Source organism: Panthera pardus, unplaced genomic scaffold, assembly GCF_024362965.1.
Source record: "Panthera pardus isolate Hobbes unplaced genomic scaffold, ASM2436296v1 HiC_scaffold_6, whole genome shotgun sequence".
Taxonomy (NCBI): Eukaryota; Metazoa; Chordata; class Mammalia; order Carnivora; family Felidae; genus Panthera; species Panthera pardus.
This window is the reverse complement of record NW_026526991.1, coordinates 78706250-78733969: the sequence shown is the minus strand read 5'-3', so window position 1 is coordinate 78733969 and position 27720 is coordinate 78706250. Positions and strand designations below refer to the sequence as shown.

Here is a 27720-nt window from a genome sequence, read left to right as displayed (position 1 = left end):
AGTAAGATTTCTTTTTTTTTCTTAGTTTCTTTTTTTTTTTTTTTTTTTTTTTTTTTTGAGAGAGAGAGATAGAGAGTGAGAGTGGGTGGGCAGAGAGAGACAGAGAGAGAGGGAGACAGAGAATCCCAAGCAGGTTCCATGCTGTCGGTGCAGAGCCCAGAGCCGGGCTCGAACTCACAAATTGTGAGATCATGACCTGAGCCAAAATCAAGAGCAGACACTTAACCGACCGAGCCACCTAGGTGCCCTGGAGAATAATATTTCTTAAAACAATATTGTATGAGAAACAGTGGAAGAAATTGGGGGCTTTTAATCAAGAAAAGAGAAGATACAGAGGTAATAATAGCTACCTTTTAATATTTGAGGGGTTGTCATATGATAGAAAAATTAAATCTCTTCTGTGCTGCCTAATCTGTAAGTAAGAGATGTATGAAATTTTCAGAGAGGTAGATTTCAGTTCAATACCAGAAAGAATGTTCACAAAAGCATAAATATCCAAACATGAAATGAGTTGTTCAGGAGGACAGCAATTTATGTCATTGCTGCTGTTCAACATAAATACTTGAGCATTGCATTGCGTGGATATATTAGAACTCTTGGTTGTGACAGAAAACCAATTCAGGCTAGCTCAAGCAAAAAAGAAAACATAAAACATATTAATTGTTTTAGCAATCATTTCTTGAGCTCCTACCATGTACCAGACATTGTTCTAAAACCTGGGGATACAATAGTTAACAAAATATTTTAAAAAACCAAGTATCTTTGTTCTCATGGAGTATACATTCTAAGGGGGCAAACAGACAATAAAAGATACAGGCTGATACACACACACACACACACACACACACACACACACACACACACACACACTGTACAGTCTGTGCAAAGCTCAATAGTGCCCAGTGGAGAGGGCAAGCGGGGCTGAAAGCAGATTGGAACTCTATCACCAAGCCTTAAATCTCAGTGGGCTGCAATGTTAGCCTGGAGGAAAGGTCAGTGTTTTGTAATTTGTAGCAAGGCACCAAATGTGCTGACAGACAAATGTGTAATTTGTAGCAAGGCACCAAATGTGTCTTTTAGCACAAAGGAATAAAATGTAGATCATAAGAGCACTGTGAAGAAAGCTAAAGCCCGAGGCAACATGGATGGCATCTGAGTAAAGACCTGAAGGTTGGGAAGTCACAAAGATAAGAGGCAGGGGAGAGCCACTGATAGAGGCTCCTGTGGACCACTGCAAGGACTCCGACTTTGACTCGGAGTGAAGAGGGGAGATGATGGAGGAGTGACGTGATCTGAGTGACATTTCAAGAATGTTGTCCTGGCTGCCCGGCTAAGAACAGAGTGAAGAGAGGCAGTGGCAGAGGCAGGAGGCCCAGGTAATAGGCTGTCAAAGGGACCCAGGGAGATGACTGGCTGTGCTGTGAGCGGCAGCACAGTGCTGACAAGAGCTTGGGTTCTGGATGTATTTTGAACACAAAGCTAGCAGGATGTGTTGATGGGCTAAATGTGGAACCCATTTAATGAGAAAGGCCAAGATTGAGACAAACATCAGGCAGAGCTCGGTCTAGGAGCCAAAACGATAAAGTCAGGGCTCCACGTCTCCATTTTCAGATGGCTCGTTATACACAGCAGTATGGTGCTCACATAAAGCCCAGCGTTCATATGCCGCCAGTTTGAAGAGTGTCTTCTTCCACGACTGCCAGAGAATCTTACGTTTGTACTCTGTGTTTATCCCTGGGTCAACAACTATGGCCAAGTTTGGATTATATGCCCAGTCCCTGCAGGTGTAAGAAGGATGGGTAGGGACAGGCAGGGTCAGTCCAACCAAACTTTAAGTGACATCAAAGTTTTCTGGCTAGTAGACAGCCAAGCCAATAAAGAACAGATTATGGGAAAGTCTGTGTGAATATGTAGGAAAGTTGCAGATAAATTATGCCCAGAATGGAGTAAAAATGAATGAATCTATAATTCCCTCTGAAGCTGTTTTTTTTGTTGTTTTTTGTTTTTGTTTTTGTTTTTGTTTTAATCACTATGAGATGTTTTCAGAGAGAATGTTTTGAGGGCCTGTTAGTTTCCTGTTGCTTCTGAGAAAAATTAATGGCTTAAAATAACACAAATTTACTGTCTATAGTTTTAGAAATGAGAAGTCTGACACAGTCTCACTGGGTTAAAATCAAGGTGTTGGCAAGATTCTGTTCCTTCTAGAGGTTCTAGAGGGAGAGTTTATTCCCTCTCTTTTTCAGCTTCTATAAGTGGCCTGTATACCTTGGCTCATGGCCTCCTCCTCCATCCTCAAAGCCAGAAGGGTAGCATTTTTAAATCTGTGTGCCTTTCTTATTGGGTTCACCCAGATAATTCAGTATAATCTTCCCATCTCAAGATCCTTAAGCTAGTCAAATTTGCAAGCTCCCCTTTGCCATGTAGGATAACATATCCGTAAATTCTGGGGATTGGAATGTGGACTTCTTTGGAGGATATTATTCTGCGTACCACAGCCTGCCATATATACTTAGCATCGTTTTGAAGACAGTTGCTTTCTCTTGGGATTGTAAAAACATTCACAAGTGGTTTTTACCATGATAAATGTAACCACACTCGCCCACCCAGGAATGGGCCGTCTGATGCAATGGCTGACCATCCAAAGGACTGTTTCTAGAGTTCTTCCCAGTGGAGACGTTGTATCCAAGAGGGAGAGAGGTCCAACCAATCAGATCTTGTCCTTTGGGGTGCTTGCCATGCACACAGGGGTATGGCCTGTGGGTACAGTAGTGAAGATTAGAGATACAAAGAGTGAAGGTGGTGAAGAGCAACCATGCCCTTGGGAGAAGAGTGGAGAACCAGGTTGGGGGGGGGGGGCGGTCCAGAAGAAAGGCAAAGAAGGGAAGGGGGAATCAGAGACCCAAGAACTCAGGCAGAGATTCTGTACCTTGGGTTGGCTCCTTTCCACTCCCTGTGCCAAAGCGGCTATTGGACCATCAGATCTACCACTGTAAATAAGCAAATAAACAGTTACAAATGAGGCTCTGTTCTCTTTGTATGAGGCAGTTTAGGTTTTTTTTGTACTTTTACATTCCATCTATTCTCACAAGAAAATCACATACCTGATAACCTGAGCACGTCTCTCTTCCCAGCCGTCTGGAGAACCTGACGTAAGAGTAAGGCATGAAATCTGCCCCCAGTTAAGACATTAAATGAGAGATATCTGGATTTGACCACAGACAGTACAGATCAGCCCCTTATAAAAGTTTACCACTACTTTCCCAATAAACTCCCTCTCTGGATTCCGGACTCTCTGACTTAAAAAAAGAACCCTTGTATGACAACATAGTAGCACCCAGCTTGCTTATGACACTTTGTCTTCAGGGGTGAAAACAAAATTGAGTTGGACTTTACATGTCATGTGTGTCCTTATTTAGGTTTTTTGAAAAGTAGACTCTAAAACCTAGTGTCATCCACAGAGGCCATGGAAACAAGACAGTGGATCTGGAAGGAGGCCAGCAGAATTTGTGACCCCACCCTCTTAAGCCAAAACAATACTGACAGGCATAAAATTGCTGTTTATGAGGTTATAAGTCCTAAAAGGATATATTGTATATACAGAGAAAAATGCCACCCACAGAGCTAATTCTTCTCCATGTTGGAATTTAGACTAAGAGGCTCTGGGGTAAGAAAGCCAATCTTTTTGATTTTCAAGCTGTATTTAATATCTGGCCAGAGTTCAATAACCACCCTTTTTTTATACAGTTGTTCCCAATCTTCTTTGAGTCATGGACGCTTTTGGATATTTTATGAAAACTACTGACCCTATCTTCTGAAAAATGAACATGAACATACAATTTTGCATAAAATTTCAAGGAGCTTATCATGTCCTTGAACTGCCATAGACCCAAATTCACAAAACAAAACCAAAGCTCTACGATATGAAAGGTTAAGGAGGATGCCGTGAGTTATTCAACAGGTCACCCGATGCCACAGGTACTACTCTCTCTGATCCTTTACTTCTTTTTCATCCTCTAAAGCTGCTCATAAGCATTTATGGATCTTTGCACAATGTGTGCATTTAAAAAATGTGTGCATTTAATGTTTATTTATTTTGGAGAAAGAAAGAGACAGAGACAGAGCACGAGCTGGGGAGGGGCAGAGAGAGAGGGAGACACAGAATCTGAAGCAGGCTCCAGGCTCTGAGCTGTCGGCACAGAGCCCGACGCGGGGCTCAAACCCACTAACTGTGAGATCATGACCTGAGCTGAAGTCAGATGCTTAATTGACTGAGCCATCCAGGTGCCCCATTAAAAAAAATTTTTTTAATGTGTATTTATTTTTGAGAGAGAGAGAGAGAGAGAGAGCATGAGCGGGGGAGGGCACAGAGAGAGGGAGATACAGATAATGTGTGCATTTTTGAGAGAATTTCCAAAAGAATAGCACTGGTAGTACCTGGCTATAAATGATTTGCAGAACGTTTCTTGGGAGGAGGGGCAGAGAAATGCTGCATATGAGTGTTGAGTTAAGGGTACCATCCACATTTTTCTCTTTGCTGTCCTAGCATGGAGGCTGCTTCCACCTAACTTGTGCTCTTGGTTTCATTTTATTTTATTTTTTCTGTTGCAATACTGTTTTTTTTTAATATATGAGATTTATTATCAAATTGGTTTCCATACAACACCCAGTGCTCATCCCAAAAGATGTCCTCTTCAATAACCATCACCCTCCCTCTCCCCCTCCCACCCCCCATCAACCCTCAGTTTGTTCTCAGTTTTTTTTTTAATATATGAAATTTATTGTCAAATTGGTTTCCATACAACACCCAGTGCTCATCCCAAAAGGTGCCCTCCTCAATACCCATCACCCACCCTCCCCTCCCTCCCACTCCCCATCAACCCTCAGTTTGTTCTCAGTTTTTAACAGTCTCTTATGCTTTGGCTCTCTCCCACTCTAACCTCCTTTTTTTTTTCCTTCCCCTCCCCCATGGGTTTCTGTTAAGTTTCTCAGGATCCACATAAGCGTGAAAACATATGGTATCTGTCTTTCTCTGTATGGCTTATTTCACTTAGCATAACACTTTCCAGTTCCATCCACGTTGCTACAAAGGGCCATATTTCATTATTTCTCATTGCCACGTAGTACTCCATTGTGTATATAAACCACAATTTCTTTATCCATTCATCAGTTGATGGACATTTAGGCTCTTTCCATAATTTGGCTATTGTTGAGAGTGCTGCTATAAACATTGGGGTACAAGTGCCCCTATGCATCAGTACTCCTGTATCCCTTGGATAAATTCCTAGCAGTGCTATTGCTGGGTCATAGGGTAGGTCTATTTTTAATTTTTTGAGGAACCTCCACACTGTTTTCCACAGCGGCTGCACCAGTTTGCATTCCCACCAACAGTGCAAGAGGGTTCCCGTTTCTCCACATCCTCTCCAGCATCTATAGTCTCCTGATTTGTTCATTTTGGCCACTCTGACTGGCGTGAGGTGATATCTGAGTGTGGTTTTGATTTGTATTTCCCTGATGAGGAGTGACGTTAAGCATCTTTTCATGTGCCTGTTGGCCATCTGGATGTCTTCTTTAGAGAAGTGTCTATTCATGTTTTCTGCCCATTTCTTCACCAGATTATTTGTTTTTTGGGTGTGGAGTTTGGTGAGTTGTTTATAGATTTTAGATACTAGCCCTTTGTCCGATATGTCATTTGCAAATATCTTTTCCCATTCTGTCAGTTGCTTTTTAGTTTTGTTGATTGTTTCCTTTGCAGTGCAGAAGCTTTTTCTCTTCATGAGGTCCCAATAGTTCATTTTTGCTTTTAATTCCCTTGCCTTTGGGGATGTGTCGAGTAAGAGATTGCTACGGCTGAGGTCAGAGAGGTCTTTTCCTGCTTTCTCTTCTAGGGATTTGATGGTTTCCTGTCTCACATTCAGGTCCTTTATCCATTTTGAGTTTATTTTTGTGAATGGTGTGAGAAAGTGGTCTAGTTTCAACCTTCTGCATGTTGCTGTCCAGTTCTCCCAGCACCATTCGTTAAAGAGACTGTCTTTTTTCCATTGGATGTTCTTTCCTGCTTTGTCAAAGATGAGTTGGCCATACATTTGTGGGTCTAGTTCTGGGGTTTCTATTCTATTCCATCGGTCTATGTGTCTGTTTTTGTGCCAATACCATGCTGTCTTGATGATTACGGCTTTGTAGTAGAGGCTAAAGTCTGGGATCTTGGTTTCATTTTAATAAGAATATTGAAGTTTAGCTATTTAAGATCATCTTTTTCAAACCTTCTCAAGCTTTTGTGTATCAGAATCACAGGGAAGGCTTGCTTAATGGCAGATTTTGAGGCTCTATCTTGCAATTTCTGATTCAGTAAGTATGGGGTGCCACCCAAGAATCCGTATTTCTAACAAGCTCCCAGGTGGTCCTGATGCTGCTAGTTCTAGGACCACATTAGCAAGGCACTGATTCCATCTCTTGTAAAAAATGAGAAACTGAGACCTGCTCCCATTTCTGCTGCCGTTCTCCATGTCTCCCCGAGGATGCACAGGTCCACATAAGCTTTTATGTCCGTCTCACAAAACCAGCAGCAGCAGTGAAGGAGATGAGGATGGCAAACACATCAAGCTCATTCCTGCCTCAGGAACTTACACTTGCTGTTCCTACATCATATGACTTTCTGCCTCACTTCATTCAGATTTCTGCTCAAAGTCCTTCTACTCTACCTTTCTTGACCAGCACGTATAAAATAGATCCCATGACTCTTTTTCCCCCCAAACAAAAGGTCTCACATATTTATTACTACACAAACCTACTAGTGCAGAAGCATAGAAATAGAGAAAAAACATTTTTTTCCCCAGTAAAACACATCTAATTGTTCAAGTAGCAGTGATGTTTAGAGAGTGATATGGTATGACCAAGTGACCTTGATGAACATGAATACATGTGCCATCTCATGGGCGATTTCTTGTGGATCCAGCTTTGGTTCTTCTCCAGTGTCTCTTCCTGGAGTTGTAACTGATTTTATTACCAGGTTTCATCCAAATCCCACTGGGGAACAGGATGATTCTGCTTTTTGTTTCTTGACCAGGAATCACTTGATCCTGAAAGTCTTGTGAAAAGACATGGCAGGGAACAGTCAACCACACACACCACAATGGCAGAGAAAAGGAGGGGCCACTCTGTATCTTCTCATATCACATTAATTTTATCTCCAGCCTTGACCTTAACTTGAAACATGTGCTTTGTTCGTTGTCTGTGGACATAGCTTCATAAGGACAGGACCTGTCATGTTCACTACTGTGACTGCAACTTCTAGAACTGGCCTGGAACATGATACACTCTCAGTATATATCTTCTGGATTAATGAATAAAAGTAGTTTGTGTAGTACAAATTCCATTCTGCTTTATACGTTTATAGCCTTCCTTGAAATGATCACTTTTTCTATAATTTTGGTATTTTCCAGACTTCTATTTCAGCAGCTATGGTTGTAACAACAAATTGGGTAACAATGTCTAGATGCAAGAGAAGCAAAAAAGTATTTTAATTTATTTAAAATAAATTGATTTGAATTAATTAATTTTAAGTAACTTATCTCAATGCAATGCAAATGTTGTTCATTAGTCAATGTGATTGGGAGACTACATTAGTCAAACAGAGAAGGCCATAAATGAGAGGATGTATCTCTTTACAGAACCAGGGGAAATTGGTATCCTACCTGATTGCTTTCATTCATTTTTGCAATAAATATCTACTTATGGATGCTAGGTTAGGAATATAGAAGATAATAAAATGGGGGAAAATCACTGCTCTCAGAGAACTTTCATAGCAGTGGAAGGAGAGTAGAGAAAAAAAATATACAATATAAATATATTACATAGTATATTATCAGGTAATAAAGGCTCATGAGGGCAAAGTATGGAATGAGGGATAAAGGATATGTGTGTCTGTGTGCAATTTTAAATAGGATAGTGAGGGAAGGCCCCAATGAGAAGGTAATATAGAGAGAAGTCTTGACTGAGGGAAGGGAAACAGCTATACAGATCTCTTAAAGTATTATGGACAAAGAGTGGATGTGCAAAGGCCCTGAGGCAGAATCATGCTTAGCATGTTGAGGAAACATCGAAGAGGACAGAATGGCTGAGGAAGAGTGGGAAAGAGGGGAAAAAGTAGATAAGGTTGGAGAGGGTGGAGTGCATATCACATAGGCATTGTAAGGATGCATCTCCATTGGTGGGTTCTGGGGCTAAAAGTCAGGATCTGCCTAGGATTGTGATTATAACAGTATCACACTGCTGTTGAGAACAGTACCTAACACACACCCAGGCTCTAGACTCCCTAAGTAGAAAATCTGAGTCCCGAAATGTTTTTTAAATACTTAATTGTTCAAATTTCTCTCTAACAAGTTCTGCCACAGTACATTATCTAAAAATATTTATTGATCATCTACTAAAAGCCAGGCATTGTGGATAACTGTTTCTTAATGTAGGAGAGAGAAGTGAAAACCTCTATTTATCAAGAGCTTTTTTGTGTGCCTGCCAGGCAGGGTGTCAGGCACTTTACCTTGGTTATCACAGACTCTGTGCTCTCCTAGAGCTTTGGGTTGGCAGGAAATATATACAATGAGCATCAGTAACAACAAAGACTCTATGCAAGGACCCCATGCAAACAGATAAAGTATCACTAGCTATGTGAGGCAGAGCAGGTCACCCCTGACAGGAGCTCTGTGGGATCTTCACCAATTGGCCAAGACCAGAGTGGGAGTGTGTTGGATCCTGGTCAGCAGCAGGGAGTAAAAGCTGGTGGGGAACCGAGCAGATGCAAATGTGGGATATGTGGACTTAGGAGGAGGAGGGGACAGTAGGAGCTCAGTAGAGTTGGCTGCATCCAGATTCTGACAGGGTCTTAGGACCTTAGGGGTGGTTACAAGGAACCAGTGAGGTCATTCAAGAAGGGGACAGCACAGCAAAGCCACAGACGTCTGAAAGGCATGTGGGAGAAGGGAGGTCAGGGGGAAGGGGGGCACTCCTGGTGGGGGAAAGGAGAAGAGGAAGGAAGAATGGAAATGCTGTCGGGGGGTTGGGGGGGATCTCCAGCCTGAAATGAATGTGTGTTGGGACAAAGCATTTCTGGTTAATTTTTAAGCATTAGTAAACTTTTAAGTCTCAGCTGCATGCTCCAACTTCTGTCTAGAAAGGGATAGCCAAGAAGAAATTCTTCCATTGGCATGAGGGCTATGATTAGGGGAAAATTCCTCAGGGCAGACAATTCCGTCAGCATATTTTTCTAATTTATATTTTAAATAGTACAAGTGTTCCCAGAGGCCTGGTGACAGACACAGCTTCTATAAATATATTAAAGTCAAACAATCTGCACATAACTGCCAGTCTGCTGAAGACTCCCACCCCTTTCCAGATTTAACCAATTTTTAAAGGCAATTACATTTGGAAATTTTAAACTTGCAGCTAATCAATCTAAGGAAAAAGAGTTTACTCCAATACCATTGCAAAGGAGCATTTCCCTCACTCTTTCAGTGTCTTCAGCCTTTGAGTGTGGGAGACCTGTTCACATTACCAAGGCTATGGAAGAAAACATAAAGCAGGGTAAGGAGTAGGCAGATAGGGCGGTGCAAGGTACTGGGGTGAGCAGACTATAGTCTGTTGTCAGAGAGGCTCAGGTACAAATGCCACTGCCAATCCTGGCCCTTCCTAGAGGTCACACACACACACACACACACACACACACACACACACACTAACTCCTACCTACATATATTTAGTTCCATATCTATCTATATGTGTGTATATTAAAGCTCATGAGCTCATTCTTATATCTGTAATTCTAATCCTACACCACGGGGTCTTACATTTTTTTATTTGTTACTTTTTTCTCTGATCATGAGCAACCTGGCTCTTATTATCCACAATATGTTCACTTATTTTTTCAATCCTCATGTACACATAGGTAGTTTCTGAATTGCTAACCTACCACACTCCTTTGAGAAACCAATTTACCAACTCAAGTACAATATATGTCTATAGTTCTAGTGCTTTTTGCTTTGGTTTTATAATAAAAGGTAAAAATACTGTTTTCCAAAATTGTTGAGATTAGTATTTTCTACAACCCCTTCAGTGTAGTTATGTTATTCATATATAATAGTTAAATTTGATTTTTTTAATGTTTGTATTCCATTTTGAGTTCCCTTATATCCCTGTTCATTAAATTTTTTTTTCTTTCAAGTTTACTTATTTATTTATTTTGAGAGAGAGACAGAGTGAGCGGGGAAGGGGCAGAGAGAGAGAGAGAGGGAGAGAAAGAATCCCAACCAGGCTTCACACTGTCAGCACGGAGCCCAATGTGGGGCTTGAACTCACAAACCATGAGATCATGACCTGAACTGAAGTCAAGAGTCAGACACTCAACCAACTGAGCCACCCAGGTGCCCTGATTTTTTCTGAGACAGAGTGAGAGAGAAAGAGAGACAGAGCATGCAAATGCGTGAGCAGAGGAGAGGAAGAGAGAGAAAGAATCTTAAGCAGGCTCTACACTCAGCATGGAGCCCAACGTGGGGCCCGATCTCACAACTGTGACATAATGACCTGAGCGGAAATCAAGAGTCAGATGCTTACCCAACTGAGCCACCCAGGCACCCCTTTCCCTGTTGATTTTTAATTAATTATGTATTCTTTGAGTATGTGGAATATTGCCATGGTTCTGAGTCAGAGCTGTGTAGAAAGTTATCATCAGAAAGGTGGCTCTCCCCACCAAGTCCTCCCACTAGCTGGTCCCCATTTCCCCACTCTCGCACTCCATTCTTTCCTGCTCCCTGTAGGTAAATCTCGCTAGGCTTCAGTTTATCCTTTCTGTATGTTTGGTGTGTAAGTGAGCAATTACATGTATAATTTTTTTATACCCCCTTTTCCTTATATAAAGTATAGCGTAGTAGACATATTATTTGTACTTTAATCAATTGATTTTTGACAAGTTGCCAAGGAAATTCAACAGAAAAGAAATAGTCTTTTCAACAAATGACGCTAGAACAACTAGATACCCATGAGGAAAAGAAAAACGAACATTGCTGTTTACCATACCATACCATTACCTGGTTCTATACACAAAGCTCAACTTAAAATGGATCATGGATCTCATACAAAAACAAAAAACTAAAAAGCTTCTCAAAGAAAGCATATGTGAAAATATTTACGATTTCAGAGTAGACAAAAAATTCTTAGGCAGGCCTCAAAGTTTTTGTTACTTTAAGATGTTATGGTTGAGGTAATTTGTTCTGGCAGCAACAGAAAACTAATACAGAAAGCATAGAAAAATCACCAAAAAAATTCTCAAGAGGCTACTGGTCTTGTCCATGTTTTATTTGTGTTGGGATTTGAGGGAAACCAATAAATAACAATCCTTTCCTCACTGGAATTTGGAACTGACTGAAAGTTACACATAAGAATCAGGCAGATGGGAGCTAAAAATACAAGGAGATGAAAACATTACTCTCACATATTACTTATAAAGTAGATATTGGAGAACATAGCTTGGATCTGCTAGTCAAAAGAACTTGCTAATACTCTTTGCTCTCTTTTTGAAACCTTGGAACAGCCCTCACAACGAAAATCTTCTGCCTTTAAGAACAGAGAACAGTCTTGTGCTGGAAGAAGAGGAAGCCAAAAGATATGAGGCAGAAAAGGAACTCAGAGAGAGTGGAAGCATGACATAGATTCAACATGCTGGCTCCAAGATGTAGGACCACAGGCAAGGACCAGAGGGAAGTCTCCAGAAGCTGAGGGTGGCCCCAGCTTTGCAGCCCTAAGGACAAATGAGCAACTGGCCAGTGGAAAATAATAAAACCTTCAACGAGAGATCACTGCTTAGATGTTTATTTATGTGGCTAAAACCCAGAGCAATAAAATCAAACACAACTTGGAAAGAATTTTATTTTTAAGACTTATTTGAGGAAAGTAAAGCTTATTAGCAACTATAGAGAATATAGTGAAAAACATACGATACTATATAAAAATAGAAGTGGCTTCAGGGTGAAAAATACCAAATGATCTTTCCAGCTCTGCTACTTACTTTGGCTGTGAGAATATGAGGAAGTCCTCTGAGTCCACATCTTAAAATAGGAATCACACACTACACCTAAGAACAGAATTTCTGCAATGATCTAATGTAATAATATCTGTGAAAATGCTTGGAAAATTGGAGAATGCTATTTAAAGATATCATTTTCATTAACATTATTAAAGATAATATCTTACCATTACTAAGCCCCTGGGGCATAGCGTAGGTGCTTTAAGACACATCCCAGCTCTTCACTGATACCTGGGTATCATTTATCATATCTCGAGAGCAATTTTCTAAATGAGACATACTTTCTCTTTTCCTTGGTCACTGGCCATGGCATGTCTACAGAGAGCTCTATTTCAAATGAACAGCTGATATAATAATGCCTAAGAAAATGAATGCATCTTAAAGAGGAAAATGTTGTCCCTTGGATGTGCCAAAATGAAATGCTGCAAAAAAATCAGAATAGCCATCTTAACTTCTACCTGTGAACTATTGCGAGCCCATTAATAAGACTGTATGTTCATTTGCACATCTTGTTGTTCAAGCTCCTGAGAACATTGTAGTTGTATGTGGGGGTTAGCAATTACTCTCTGCCAACTTTGAGGGGCAAAGTTGAGACCTAGAGAGGTTGAGCTCAGTACAGCTACACCTTTTTTCACCAAGGTCCAGAAGAGAGGTATGGGAGGACCTCACTAAAATTTAGAACTAGAATTTCAAATTACATATCTCAGAGAAAACATAGAGATAAAATTAGCTTCCTTCTCAACAAGTTGACCTTGAATAAGTTGGAGGGAGAAGATACAAAAGAGTACACAAATATAAGATGGATAAATGCTTGGGCCCAGAGACAAGAAGCTAAGAGACCACTATCAGGTTCAAGAACAAAGAAATCAGAATAGCTTACAGAGTCTTCCATTGTTCCTGGTCATGACTGAACCCTAGAACACTCTGTGTGACTCTTTATTTCACAAGTAGGGAGAGAGTTTGGAGACATGATTACAGTGTTGAGAACTGAAATTATGACAGAAGGATAAAAGGAGTACTGGAGCTCAGTCTAAAATGGAGAGTAATGGGAGATAATAGAATATTAACACTTCTTTTACCTGATGAAAGCACCTGGGGTGGGGGGTCATGGGAAAATCTTGAAAGGGAATGGTTTAAAGTTTTTTTAAAAATCCACTTCATGAAATAAGCCATACAGAGAAAGACAGATACCATAGGGTTTTGCTCTTATGTGGATCCTGAGAAACTTAACAGAAACCCATGGGGGAGGGGAAGGAAAAAAAAAAAAGAGGTTAGAGTGGGAGAGAGCCAAAGCATAGCATAAGAGACTGTTAAAAACTGAGAACAAACTGAGGGTTGATGGGGGGAGGGAGGGAGGGGAGGGTGGGTGATGGGTATTGAGGAGGGCACCTTTTGGGATGAGCACTGGGTGTTGTATGGAAACCAATTTGACAATAAATTTCATATATTGAAAAAAAAATCCACTTCAACTAGGTATGTAATGAGGAAAGATGTAAATCTGACATGGTAAATGACAAACATTTATCAAGTGCCTTCAATGTGACAGAGCCTCTGAGCCTTCCCTTGAAAAGGTGCTCTCCACCTGTCCTGGGAGGCGGCAAGTACAGTGTGGTTAGTGTGGCAGATGGACTAAACATTCAGCTGCAGAAAGAAAAGGGGAACCCACCTAACCCAGGAAAGGTGCCATCTTAGCCACATTTTGAAGGATGTGCGATCGAGGGAAGAGCATTCCAGGCAGAGGGAACAGCATGAAGGTTTGAGATGACATGGTGTGATTGTAGGACTAAAAACTAGTTCAAAAGTACAGGTTTGTAGAATACAAGGCTGGATAAAGTTTAAGTGGCATAATTTATTGAGTGTCGATTTGTACAACTTATACTTTTTGTTTTTCTTTTTTTTTTTTTTTTTTTATTTTTTATTTTTTTTAATATATGAAATTTACTGTCAAATTGGTTTCCATACAACACCCAGTGCTCATCCCAAAAGTTGCCCTCCTCAATACCCATCACCCACCCTGCCCTCCCTCCCACCCTGCCCTCCCTCCCACCCCCCATCAACCCTCAGTTTGTTCTCAGTTTTTAACAGTCTCTAATGCTTTGGCTCTCTCCCACTCTAACCTCTTTTTTTTTTTTTTTTTCCTTCCCCTCCCCCATGGGTTTCTGTTATGTTTCTCAGGATCCACATAAGAGTGAAACCATATGGTATCTGTCTTTCTCTGTATGGCTTATTTCACTTAGCATCACACTCTCCAGTTCCATCCATGTTGCTACAAAAGGCCATATTTCATTTTTTCTCATTGCCACGTAGTATTCCATTGTGTATATAAACCACAATTTCTTTATCCATTCATCAGTTGATGGACATTTAGGCTCTTTCCATAATTTGGCTATTGTTGAGAGTGCCGCTATAAACATTGGGGTACAGGTGCCCCTATGCATCAGTACTCCTGTATCCCTTGGATAAATTCCTAGCAGTGCTATTGCTGGGTCATAGGGTAGGTCTATTTTTAATTTTCTGAGGAACCTCCACACTGCTTTCCAGAGCGGCTGCACCAATTTGCATTCCCACCAACAGTGCAAGAGGGTTCCTGTTTCTCCACATCCTCTCCAGCATCTATAGTCTCCTGATTTCTTCATTTTGGCCACTCTGACTGGCATGAGGTGGTATCTGAGTGTGGTTTTGATTTGTATTTCCCTGATAAGGAGCGACGTTGAACATCTTTTCATGTGCCTGTTGGCCATCCGGATGTCTTCTTTAGAGAAGTGTCTATTCATGTTTTCTGCCCATTTCTTCACTGGGTTATTTGTTTTTCGGGTGTGGAGTTTGATGAGCTCTTGATAGATTTTGGATACTAGCCCTTTGTCCGATGTGTCATTTGCAAATATCTTTTCCCATTCCGTTGGTTGCCTTTTAGTTTTGTTGGTTGTTTCCTTTGCTGTGCAGAAGCTTTTTATCTTCATAAGGTCCCAGTAATTCACTTTTGCTTTTAATTCCCTTGCCTTTGGGGATGTGCCGAGTAAGAGATTGCTACGGCTGAGGTCAGAGAGGTCTTTTCCTGCTTTCTCCTCTAAGGTTTTGATGGTTTCCTGTCTCACATTCAGGTCCTTTATCCATTTTGAGTTTATTTTTGTGAATGGTGTGAGAAAGTGGTCTAGTTTCAACCTTCTGCATGTTGCTGTCCAGTTCTCCCAGCACCATTTGTTAAAGAGACTGTCTTTTTTCCATTGGATGTTCTTTCCTGCTTTGTCAAAGATGAGTTGGCCATACGTTTGTGGGTCTAGTTCTGGGGTTTCTATTCTATTCCATTGGTCTATGTGTCTGTTTTTATGCCAATACCATGCTGTCTTGATGATGACAGCTTTGTAGTAGAGGCTAAAGTCTGGGATTGTGATGCCTCCTGCTTTGGTCTTCTTCTTCAAAATTACTTTGGCTATTCGGGGCCTTTTGTGGTTCCATATGAATTTTAGGATTGCTTGTTCTAGTTTCGAGAAGAATGCTGGTGCAATTTTGATTGGGATTGCATTGAATGTGTAGATAGCTTTGGGTAGTATTGACATTTTGACAATATTTATTCTTCCAATCCATGAGCAGGGAATGTCTTTCCATTTCTTTATATCTTCTTCAATTACCTGCATAAGCTTTCTATAGTTTTCAGCATACAGATCTTTTACATCTTTGGTTAGATTTATTCCTAGGTATTTTATGCTTCTTGATGCAATTGTGAATGGGATCAGTTTCTTCATTTGTCTTTCTGTTGCTTCATTGTTAGTGTATAAGAATGCAACTGATTTCTGCACATTGATTTTGTATCCTGCAACTTTGCTGAATTCCTGTATCAGTTCTAGCAGACTTTTGGTGGAGTCTATCGGATTTTCCATGTATAATATCATGTCATCTGCAAAAAGCGAAAGCTTGACTTCATCTTTGCCAATTTTGATGCCTTTGATTTCCTTTTGTTGTCTGATTGCTGATGCTAGAACTTCCAGCACTATATTAAAGAGCAGCGGTGACAGTGGGCATCCCTGTCGTGTTCCTGATCTCAGGGAAAAAGCTCTCAGTTTTTCCCCGTTGAGGATGATGTTAGCTGTGGGCTTTTCATAAATGGCCTTTATGATCTTTAAGTATGTTCCTTCTATCCCGACTTTCTCAAGGGTTTTTATTAAGAAAGGGTGCTGGATTTTGTCAAAGGCCTTTTCTGCATCGATTGACAGGATCATATGGTTCTTCTCTTTTTTTTTGTTAATGTGATGTATCACGTTGATCGATTTGCGAATGTTGAACCAGCCCTGCATCCCAGGAATGAATCCCACTTGATCATGGTGAATAATTCTTTTTATATGCTGTTGAATTCGATTTGCTAGTATCTTATTAAGAATTTTTGCATCCATATTCATCAGGGATATTGGCCTGTAGTTCTCTTTTTTTACTGGGTCTCTGTCTGGTTTAGGAATCAAAGTAATACTGGCTTCATAGAATGAGTCTGGAAGTTTTCCTTCCCTTTCTATTTCTTGGAATAGCTTGAGAAGGATAGGTATTATCTCTGCTTTAAATGTCTGGTAGAACTCCCCTGGGAAGCCATCTGGTCCTGGACTCTTATTTGTTGGGAGATTTTTGATAACCGATTCAATTTCTTCGCTGGTTATGGGTCTGTTCAAGCTTTCTATTTCCTCCTGATTGAGTTTTGGAAGAGTGTGGGTGTTTAGAAATTTGTCCATTTCTTCCAGGTTGTCCAATTTGCTGGCATATAATTTTTCATAGTATTCCCTGATAATTGTTTGTATCTCTGAGGGATTGGTTGTAATCATTCCATTTTCATTCATGATTTTATCTATTTGGGTCATCTCCCTTTTCTTTTTGAGAAGCCTGGCTAGAGGTTTGTCAATTTTGTTTATTTTTTCAAAAAACCAACTCTTGGTTTCGTTGATCTGCTCTACAGTTTTTTTAGATTCTATATTGTTTATTTCTGCTCTGATCTTTATTATTTCTCTTCTTCTGCTGGGTTTAGGCTGCCTTTGCTGTTCTGCTTCTATTTCCTTTAGGTGTGCTGTTAGATTTTGTATTTGGGATTTTTCTTGTTTCTTGAGATAGGCCTGGATTGCAATGTATTTTCCTCTCAGGACTGCCTTCGCTGCATCCCAGAGCGTTTGGATTGTTGTATTTTCATTTTCGTTTGTTTCCATATATGTTTTAATTTCTTCTCTAATTGCCTGGTTGACCCACTCATTCGTTAGTAGGGTGTTCTTTAACCTCCATGCTTTTGGAGGTTTTCCAGACTTTTTCCTGTGGTTGATTTCAAGCTTCATAGCATTGTGGTCTGAAAGTATGCATGGTATAATTTCAATTCTTGTAAACTTATGAAGGGCTGTTTTGTGACCCAGTATATGATCTATCTTGGAGAATGTTCCATGTGCACTCGAGAAGAAAGTATATTCTGTTGCTTTGGGATGCAGAGTTCTAAATATATCTGTCAAGTCCATCTGATCCAATGTATCATTCAGGGCCCTTGTTTCTTTATTGACTGTGTGTCTAGATGATCTATCCATTTCTGTAAGTGGGGTGTTAAAGTCCCCTGCAATTACCACATTATTATCAATAAAGTTGCTTATGTTTATGAGTAATTGTTTTATATATTTGGGGGCTCCGGTATTCGGCGCATAGACATTTATAATTGTTAGCTCTTCCTGATGGATAGACCCTGTGATTATTATATAATGCCCTTCTTCATCTCTTGTTACAGCCTTTAATTTAAAGTCTAGTTTGTCTGATATAAGTATGGCTACTCCAGCTTTCTTTTGGCTTCCAGTAGCATGATAAATAGTTCTCCATCCCCTCACTCTCAATCTAAAGGTGTCCTCAGATCTAAAATGAGTCTCTTGTAGACAGCAAATAGATGGGTCTTGTTTTTTTATCCATTCTGATACCCTATGTCTTTTAGTTGGCGCATTTAATCCATTTACATTCAGTGTTATTATAGAAAGATATGGGTTTAGAGTCATTGTGATGTCTGTATGTTTTATGCTTGTAGTGATGTCTCTGGTACTTTGTCTCACAGGATCCCCCTTAGGATCTCTTGTAGGGCTGGTTTCGTGGTGACAAATTCCTTCAGTTTTTGTTTGTTTGGGAAGACCTTTATCTCTCCTTCTATTCTAAATGACAGACTTGCTGGATAAAGGATTCTCGGCTGCATATTTTTTCTGTTTAGCACACTGTAGATATCGTGCCAAGCCTTTCTGGCCTGCCAAGTTTCAAAGGAGAGATCAGTCACGAGTCTTATAGGTCTCCCTTTATATGTGAGGGCACGTTTATCCCTTGCTGCTTTCAGAATTTTCTCTTTATCCTTGTATTTTGCCAGTTTCACTATGATATGTCGTGCAGAAGATCGATTCAAGTTACGTCTGAAGGGAGTTCTCTGTGCCTCTTGGATTTCAATGTCTTTTTCCTTCCCCAGTTCAGGGAAGTTCTCAGCTATAATTTGTTCAAGTACCCCTTCAGCACCCTTCCCTCTCTCTTCCTCCTCTGGGATACCAATTATGCGTATATTATTTTTTTTTAGTGTATCACTTAGTTCTCTAATTTTCCCCTCATACTCCTGGATTTTTTTATCTCTCTTTCTTTCAGCTTCCTCTTTCTCCATAACTTTATCTTCTAGTTCACCTATTCTCTCCTCTGCCTCTTCAAGCCGAGCCATCGTGGATTCCATTTTGTTTTGCAATTCGTTTAAAGCGTTTTTCAACTCCTCGTGACTGTTCCTTAGTCCCTCGATCTTTGTGGCAAGAGATTCTCTGCTGTCCTGTATACTGTTTTCAAGCCCAGCGATTAATTTTATGACTATTATTCTAAATTCACTTTCTGTTATATTATTTAAATCCTTTTTGATCAGTTCATTAGCTGTTGTTATTTCCTGGAGATTCTTCTGAGGGGAATTCTTCCGTTTGGTCATTTTGGAGAGTCCCTGGCGTGGTGAGGACCTGCAGTGCACTTCCCCTGTGCTGTGGTGTATAACTGGAGTTAGTGGGCGGGGCCGCAGTCCGACCCGATGTCTGCCCCCAGCCCACTGCTGGGGCCACAGTCAGACTGGTGTGTGCCTTCTCTTCCCCTCTCCTAGGGGCGGGATTCACTGTGGGGTGGCGTGTCCTGTCTGGGCTACTTGCACACTGCCAGGCTTGTGTTGCTGGGGATCTGGCGTATTAGCTGGGGTGGGTAGGCAAGGTGCACGGGGGCTGGAGGGGCAGGCTTAGCTCGCTTCTCCTTAGGTGATCCGCTTCAGGAGGAGCCCTGTGGCAGCAGGAGGGAGTCAGATCCGCTGCCGGAGGTTTGGCTCCGCAGAAGCACAGAGTTGGGTGTTTGCGCGGAGCGAGCAAGTTCCCTGGCAGGAACTGGTTCCCTTTGGGATTTTGGCTGGGGGATGGGCGGGGGAGATGGCGCTGGCGCCTTTGTTCCCCGCCAAGCTGAGCTCTGCCGTCCGGGGGCTCAGCAGCTCTCCCTCCCTTTGTCCTCCAGCCTTCCCGCTTTCCGAGCAGAGCTGTTAACTTATGACCTCCCAGACGCTAAGTCGCGCTTGCTGTCGGAACACAGTCTGTCCGGCCCCTCCGCTTTTGCCAGCCAGACTCGGGGGTTCTGCTTAGCCGGCGAGCCGCCCCTCCGCCCCGGCTCCCTCCCGCCAGTCCGTGGAGCGCGCACCGCCTCGCCGCCCTTCCTACCCTCTTCCGTGGGCCTCTAGTCTGCGCTTGACTCCGGAGACTCCCTTCTGCTAATCCTCTGGCGGTTTTCTGGGTTCTTTAGGCAGGTGTAGGTGGAATCTAAGTGATCGGCAGGACGCGCTGTGAGCCCCGCGTCCTCCTACGCCGCCATCTTCCGGAACCTCCTCTACTTTTTGTTTTTCTACATCATCATGGTTAATCCTATAACAGCTCTTGGGGGGGGGGTAGTTTTGTTAATCAAGGTTAATATTCAAACCCCAAACTCTTAGTGACTTAGTATAATTAAAATCTATTTTTCATCTCTAAAGGTCCAACGTGGGGCAGGCAGCCTACTTATATCTAGTAGCCATGACATCTGGATCATGTGGCCTCTAAGGCCACCAGCACAGAGGAAAAGGGATAGAAGAGATACTCTGATTCATAACTGCTTGCAGTCACTTCTGCTCAGTCTGTGGGCTAGAACTAGTCATATATTCCCAAGTTCACTGCAAATGAAATTTGGAAATGCAGAGAAGCACATGGATATTCGATGAGCACCAGCCATCCCTGCTCTGGGAAGGCACCTGTAAGAGTTATTTATCATGGCATAACAATGACCATAAATCTAGTGGCTTAAAACAACACGTTTATTATCTTACTTGCTGTAGGTCAGGAGTCCAGGCACAGCTCAGCTGCATCCTCTGTCAGAGTCTCAGAAGGCTGCAATCAAGGTGTTGGCTGGGGCTAGGGTCTCGGCTGAGGCTTGAATAGGGGGGAATCTATTTCCAAGCTTTGGGGGCTATTAGCAACATTCAGTTCTTTATGGGCTATTGGACTAAGGTCCTCAGTTTCTTGCTGGCTATCAACTAGAGGCCTCCTTCTTTCCTTATCTCATGGGCTTTCCCAACATGGAAGCTTCCCTCCTCAAAGTGAGCAAGATCTATAGCATGTCCCGGCCAGGCTGGTGTTGCAGTCTTATGTAATGTAATTCCTGGAAGTGACATCCTGTCCACTTTACCATATTCTTTTGGTTAGAAGCATTACAGGTCTCATGCACATTCAAAGGGACTGGATTACACAAGGGTGAGTGTACCCTGAGGTAGGTTCAATTGGGAGCAATCTTAGAGTCCATTCACCACCACACCATTATTAAATCCTTATTTGTTAGAAAAATAAATTGGGCCACAGGGAGGTTAAATGGTTTGTCTAAGGCCTACAAGTAAGGAATACAGATGGAATTCTGCTCTCTTCGCTGTACTACCAGATTATGAAGAGCTTTCTGTTTGAGAAGAAAGTTGGATTTTTATCCTGTAGATAGTAGTAACAGGATCAGATTTTCATTTTATTTCTTTTTAAATTTTTATTATTATTTTTTTAAATTTAAGTAAACTCCATGCACGATCAATGTGGGGCCTAAACTCACAACCCTGAGATCAACAGTCACATGCTCTACCGACTGAGCCAGCCAGGTGCCCCCAGATTTTCACTTCAGACGAGATCAGAAGTATTCAGGGTGGTATGGCCGTAGACCAGATTTTCATTTTAGACAGATCAGCTGACTGTTGGGATTGGATCTGAGAAGGTTTTACTAATGGCAAGGGTCAATTTAGGAGATTCTGGACCTGATTGATTGGGAAAAGAAGACAGCAGTGACTGGGTAGGATGCAGTTGCTTCAAATGGGCAGGGGATTTTCCACGATGGTAATCATTCCAAATGCTTTTAAGATCGATCCTACAAAGTAGACTCTGTTGTTATCCCTATTCATAAGTGAGGAAAGTGAAGGGTGAAGGGGTAAAGTAAACCAACTCAGAATAAAGAACTGATCTCAATTCAGACCTCATGACTCTTACTTAACTCCTCAGTCCCAGGTTTATTTCAAAGAATCAAAAAGATTGTATGGCTTAGAGAGTCACAAGGCTAATCTACTCCCATTGTCCATTCATTCATTCATGCATTCATCCCCAAATATTTATTAAGCTCCTGCTCTGTATCAGATGCATACTTACCATTTACATTCATTATCCTTTTGAATCCTCTTAATCACCTTTTTAGGGAGTTGTTGAGAAGTATTACTTTCCCCAATTTATAAAGAAAACACTATTTTGGTATCTCCTACAGTGCTGAGGATAAAGTGAATCCTTCATCAAGTCTAGCTGAGTCTACTTGACTTCAACATGTTTACAACAAAATTGGTTAAATTTAAGGATGGTACCAGCACAGGTACCTCTCTGTTCCCTTAGTACTTTCTTCTTCAATTCTAAATACTTCTATTTGGGCACTACTTATAAAGAAGCTGCAAAATTGATTCAAACAGAACAACAACAACAACAACAACGTGGTTCAGGAGCTTCTGGTCCAAAACTTTACATTTCTCCACCCATTAAATTATAGAGGGAGAGATGCCAAACTTTTATAGATATTTAGTTCAGCCAAATTAGTTTCTCTCCTCTCTGCTTGCCAAACATAAGGCAGACTGTCTTTATCCCAATGAAAACTTCATTGTTACAGGCAACAGCCAACTCCCTACAGATTCCCTGAAATCATTGTGATCTCAGCAACTCTTGTTCCCTGCACACACTTTCCAGATTGATCCCATGAAAGTACCTCATTATCTTCACTCTCTTGAGTATTTGTAGCATCTTCTAGGACATGTGCAAGGCTCTGCGTAAATCACTGAGGCACAAAGCTTTCAAGGACAGAGACAAGGTAGCTCAATTCTATCACATCATTACTAGAACCTGATTCCCAGTAGGAATTCAATGCGTACTCATAACTTGCCAATTCTTCATCCAATCATCTATAGGGGAGAGGATAAAAATGACAACATAGGTGAATGTTCCCACCCTTTCTCTCTGCCAAATAAACTAGGCTTTGTTTTTGCCACTGTTCCTTTTTACCCCCTCCACTTGCCTCTACGCTTGTTGTGAGCTCCAATCACAAAAATGGGCTGAGGGATAAATGCTCTATAAAACAGTAGTGAAAGAGAATGTGGAACTTTCTTTCCCAGAGGACAATGAGTGTGGGGAGCTGACACTTCGGAAGTCTGGAGGAACGTGCTGGTGATGAAGGGCTTGGGGAGAGGTTGAGAAAGGCAAGAGAAAGGTCATGGTCATGGCCAAGAAGAGTCACGGGGGATGAGGGAAAGAAAACTAGTGACAGACCCTGGGAGATATGTGGTGCTAAATCATATGAGAGGAAGAGAATTTTAGCAAGAGTTACCTTTGAGTTTTACCTTCTTTAAGAAATATGTGTGAAGGTTTGGGTTCCTATTGGACTTTCCTCCTTTACATGGTGCCCCTCTTGAATAACCTATGTAGAGCATGGTTATGATGCAGTGACATATGCAACAAGCATTTATTAAACTTGCCTGGTGATCTCAAACATTATTATACAGGACAGGAGATAAAAAGAAAGAAGTGCCGCTATTAGAGACCCTCACAGTTTAGCTAAGGATTCAAATAATAATATCTGTACGTTAGTTGACAGCTTACAAAATTGTTCCTTATCTTAAATGATTTAAGGGGACCATGCAGGTCATATGTAGATTATTCCCATTTTCGGGATAAGGAATCTGAAGCTCAGAGAAGACTTGACAGTGGCTGTCATCTGGCAAGTAGCAGAGTTAGAAACAAAGCTCATATCTGGGGAGCAACAAGGTTGTCCCCTTTCTGCTTTCTCATACTCCCTCTGGTCAGCAAGGAAAATGAAACAGCAGAGAGTAGAGACCTTGATTCAGAAGGGTAAAGTGGATTTTTTAAGATTACGAGAAAGGAGGTATTCAGGTAACCTTTGTTGTGATAAAGGTTGGGATTCAGGGGCATGTCAGATGGCTCAATTATCACCTCCTTCTTGGTTGTATGGTCACTTTTGGTCCCACATACATCAGCAGTTGACTAGAGAGTAGGTCTCACAGAGGAAGAATGATATCTTTACAAGCTCTGGGATCCACCTGCAGACTTATGCACTCCGGGAATTCCTTTTTTCTAAGAAAGAGGATCTGATTGAGTCTGTTTGTTACTACTCCATACAAAGCACCTGATGGGAAAGAGCTCGGCCAAAGTCCAGCAGTGGTTTTTGGCCTTTCTCATGTCCAGCCCACCCCACCAGTGACTCTGGCTTAGGTGACCAGGATAGCATGGCTCACTTCACTCCTTGAATTTGGCTCAAGCTGTAGTAACTTAGTGCACAAAGGAGTATAGGAGCTGTTTTCTTCAGAAGATGGCTTGGAGTGCACCTTGCAGATGGCCTCATGGACCTTTCCCTATGGGCCATACCAGTGAGGTGCAGGGAAGGAAAGATTGTGACTCAGAGGCTCACAGGCACCCAGGAGCCCTGCCCTGCTGCTGTACTTCATGAAATAATAAGTGTGTTACCCTTAGTGCTTACCTGAGCACAATAGATACCCATGACCTCATATCTCTTATATTTTTGTCTTCTAAGCAGCATGTATTTTTAGTCTTTATTTCCATTTCTTGGTCTGTTTTGCGATTCACAATGTGTTGATACAAATTTTGTCTAATAAGGGAAGAGAGATATTTACATTATTTAATTTCAAATGATTATAGATGCAATTGAAATGCAGTGCATATAAATGTATCACTTACCATTAAATAGTGACAAATGTCTCTGACGAAAAATTGTTTAGAAACTGTCTATTTGCCTCATTAGTGCATTATTTTATCTCTATTTTTTAGGTTTATATGAGAAAACATGAAGTACTCTGGTCTGTACCTCAAACTTTGATTGCTTTCAAAATAAAAAAAAATTAATAGTACAAACAAATGAACAGTCATGAGTACATTCAGGGTAATTTAACATAATTCAATTCAATTAAATATCATTGCAGCAGAGAGGGATTAAAGGCTCGACAGCTGCACTCTAAGTATAGCAATTAATGTAGTTGGAATTTAGGAACCTAAAAACTACCCCATTACATCTCACTAAATCAAAGGATCTAAAGAGCGGTTGTTGAATCATTATTGGATTAACAGAGGACTGTTGATGTTACATCCTGAAATCAGAGGTCTTAATCCCTATAATAAAGTCAAGTATTACAGTATTTGCCAAGCAGGACAAGGTCCTGGGACTGGGGAGATCCATTTCAGCCACACTTCCCTGCTGTCACATTGATACCCACTCACAACATTCAGTGGAATGTGTTAACGATGCATCTGGCCAGGGATGTCAGAGTCACTGGAGGCCAGATGTATAGGCAGGCTGGGAGTGGACAACCTCCTATGATTTGAGAGATTATGAAAAGAGTCTCTTAACCAAAATAATATCCTCTGCCCTCTGTCAGGATGTCTGAAACCCAGCCACTCAGATTATGATCCTTTGGAATTGGAGGGTTTTCCAGACTTCCTGACATTTCTGTTGCTAAAGAGACCAGTTGTTTCTTTAAAGGCAAAGACTTGCTAGTTGTCACTAGATAGTTGGTGGTTCAGCTAAACATGGTAATGCAATGATTTTTTGGTGGATAACCCGAGGTTTGATGGGGTTAACAATCCAGGTAGTTAAGACTTTGCCACAATCCTATAAAGAGAATAAACAGACTAGCTAAATGCAAGAGCTACTTCATTTAACAAGATTTAAATGAATAACATGATAACTCTTTATATTAAAATTTCTTATAAATTGGCTTTCAAAATCCAGGTAAATTTTTTCTTAAGATTGCACAGCTCTGACATGATATTTCTGAACCAATTTTTATGTAATTGCTTTTTGTCTGAAGAGGATGTTTTTCCTGGTTGCACTGAGGCTCAGAACCCAGTCTCCTTTTGCCTCCTCTATTCCTTTTCATAGGCTTAATAACAAAGTTTCAGTGTGTTCCCTCCCTCTCTGCTCTTTCGACTTCTCTCACCATGATTAATACAAGAAAATAACGAAGAAATCATGATAACTGCGTACCAAATTTGGTCCTGTGAAAATGTCTGCCCATTCATTCTCAATATTCGATTTAGCCTTGCCCGCTCAATTCCTGCTACACCAAATGTGCTCCCAAACCTTCAAGAAAACAGTTGACTGAGATGAGCACCAGTCACAATATCCGCCTCAAACCTCAGGCCAACTTCATTTTTCACATCTTTCTTTGAAAGATTGAAAACAGATTTTGAAGAGAATACAATGGCAGTTTTTCTCTCTTCTTTTTAGATCACAGTTGTAGAACTTCTGGTAGGGACATGGTGCCAGCTTAATTCTGGATCTTGCTTCAACTCCTCTTGGAAACCACACAGAGAATTTTTCCAGAAGTCACACAATTTGTTTATAGTGAAGCCAAGAGACAGAGAAAACCTGGAAACTCCATTTACATTTAAGAACTGCCAAGAACAGCTGAAGCCAGCAAAAGTCTACAGGAAGCCAGGTGGGAAGCATCAGGGAAGAATGGGAAGGACAGAGGGCTTAGTGGTGGTGCGGCTCAGAAATCTCCAGAGAATTCCTCCCTCAGGAGGAGAATATTCCACCTATGAGAGAACTGCTGCAGGTAGGGGTTAGATCAGAGAGGTTAGAAGTACCAGGAACGGATGAGAAGAAAGATGTGGAAGGTGCCTGGGGGTCCAGAGTTGGGTATTTTAGAAAGCATCAACAAAAATACACCCTCAAAAAGTGTGGGGATTGCATTGAAGACAGTCTCCTGGTTGCAGTACTGGTCAAGGAACTGGGGAAGCGTAGGCCTGGCTGGACGAGTCAGACAGAACCAGGATGAGCTCAGGGAGGCACAGAAGATGTGGCCACACAACAGGGTCATATTTCAAGGAAACATTTCTCACTATACGAAGGGAGGAGTTACAGCTCTTCAGTTACTAAGTAAAGAGAGCTACCCTGGCCCTTATTCCTCCTAACCTATCCCTCCACCTCTAACCTGTTTCAAAAAATGGTTCAGGACAATATGACAATACATTAAAAAAAAGAGAAAAATTAAAGGAAATGTATGCTAGTCACCCAAAAATACTCTAAGAAAATATGTGGGAAAGAACAGCAAGACATTTATATAAGACAAAGAAAAGTTTTCAGGGAAAGTGATAGAGCAGACAAAAATTATAAACAAATAATTTATCATTATTTTGGAGAAAAAAAGTTAAATGAATCCTGACCATGAAAACCAAGATGGATACATCAGGGAAGAGAGGAGCACACAATAGAAGGTAATGGCAGAATTCAGGAAAGAAAGCAAGACAAAAAGTAACAGAAATAAAACATAAAGTAGGACGGGCATAAGGGAAATCTGACAACAGTGAGGCCACAGTAAAGGACACAGAGGATAGAAATGGGAAAAAACAAACAGAAGAAAAGAGAAATACAGAGATAGGGTCAGTGACAGATCACAGCTACACAAGTAAAGAAGTGAAGCAAAGCATAGCCCTTGTACACTTAATTGGAATTCCAAAGAAGAAACCCAAAAGAAAGCAACAGAATGAGTGTTTTAACATGTAATTAAAGAAAATTCACGGCACACTGAGCAACAGAGAGTTGACCCAGAACCATCAACACCAAATCACACTTTGGTGAAGTTGTTGCCTTTAAAGATACAGAACAAATCCCTTTTGGAATCCTTTAAAGATCTAGAAAGAATCCTTGCCTTTTGGGAAGCCAGGCAACAGATGAAAGAACTCACTTTTAAGGGAAATACAAGCAGGGTGGCATCTGATTTCAGTATAGAAACACTCAGTACCAAAACACAGTGAAGACATGTCCTCAGTACATTCAAGCAATGAACATGAGTCAAGAATTTCATAGCCAAATCTTACTTTAAGTAAAAAGGGAAATGATTTTATTTTATTATGAGGTCATTTATAGAGAATCAGACTAATCAAAGTTCTTTTTATAGTCTCATCAAAGCTCAACCATTGTTCTATGCATGTATATAGGTATTATGAATGTATTATGCACGCAGATTTCGATGTAAGTAGGTATTATTTATGTAATAACAAACTCAATGAACCCAAACATAAAAACTTTATCAGAGATAAGAA

General features: G+C 41.0%; 1 long non-coding RNA gene across 2 annotated transcripts in view; it reads left to right on the top strand.

Annotated features, from left to right (window-relative positions):
- The window catches only part of LOC128774975 (uncharacterized), a 53960-nt gene extending 42155 nt beyond the window's left edge, over positions 1-11805 (top strand). For both annotated transcript variants that reach the window (XR_008419561.1, XR_008419562.1), the window contains exon 3: positions 11579-11805. This is a non-coding gene — a long non-coding RNA (uncharacterized LOC128774975). The remainder of the gene's footprint in view (positions 1-11578) is intronic.
- The last annotated feature ends 15915 nt before the right edge of the window (positions 11806-27720 follow it).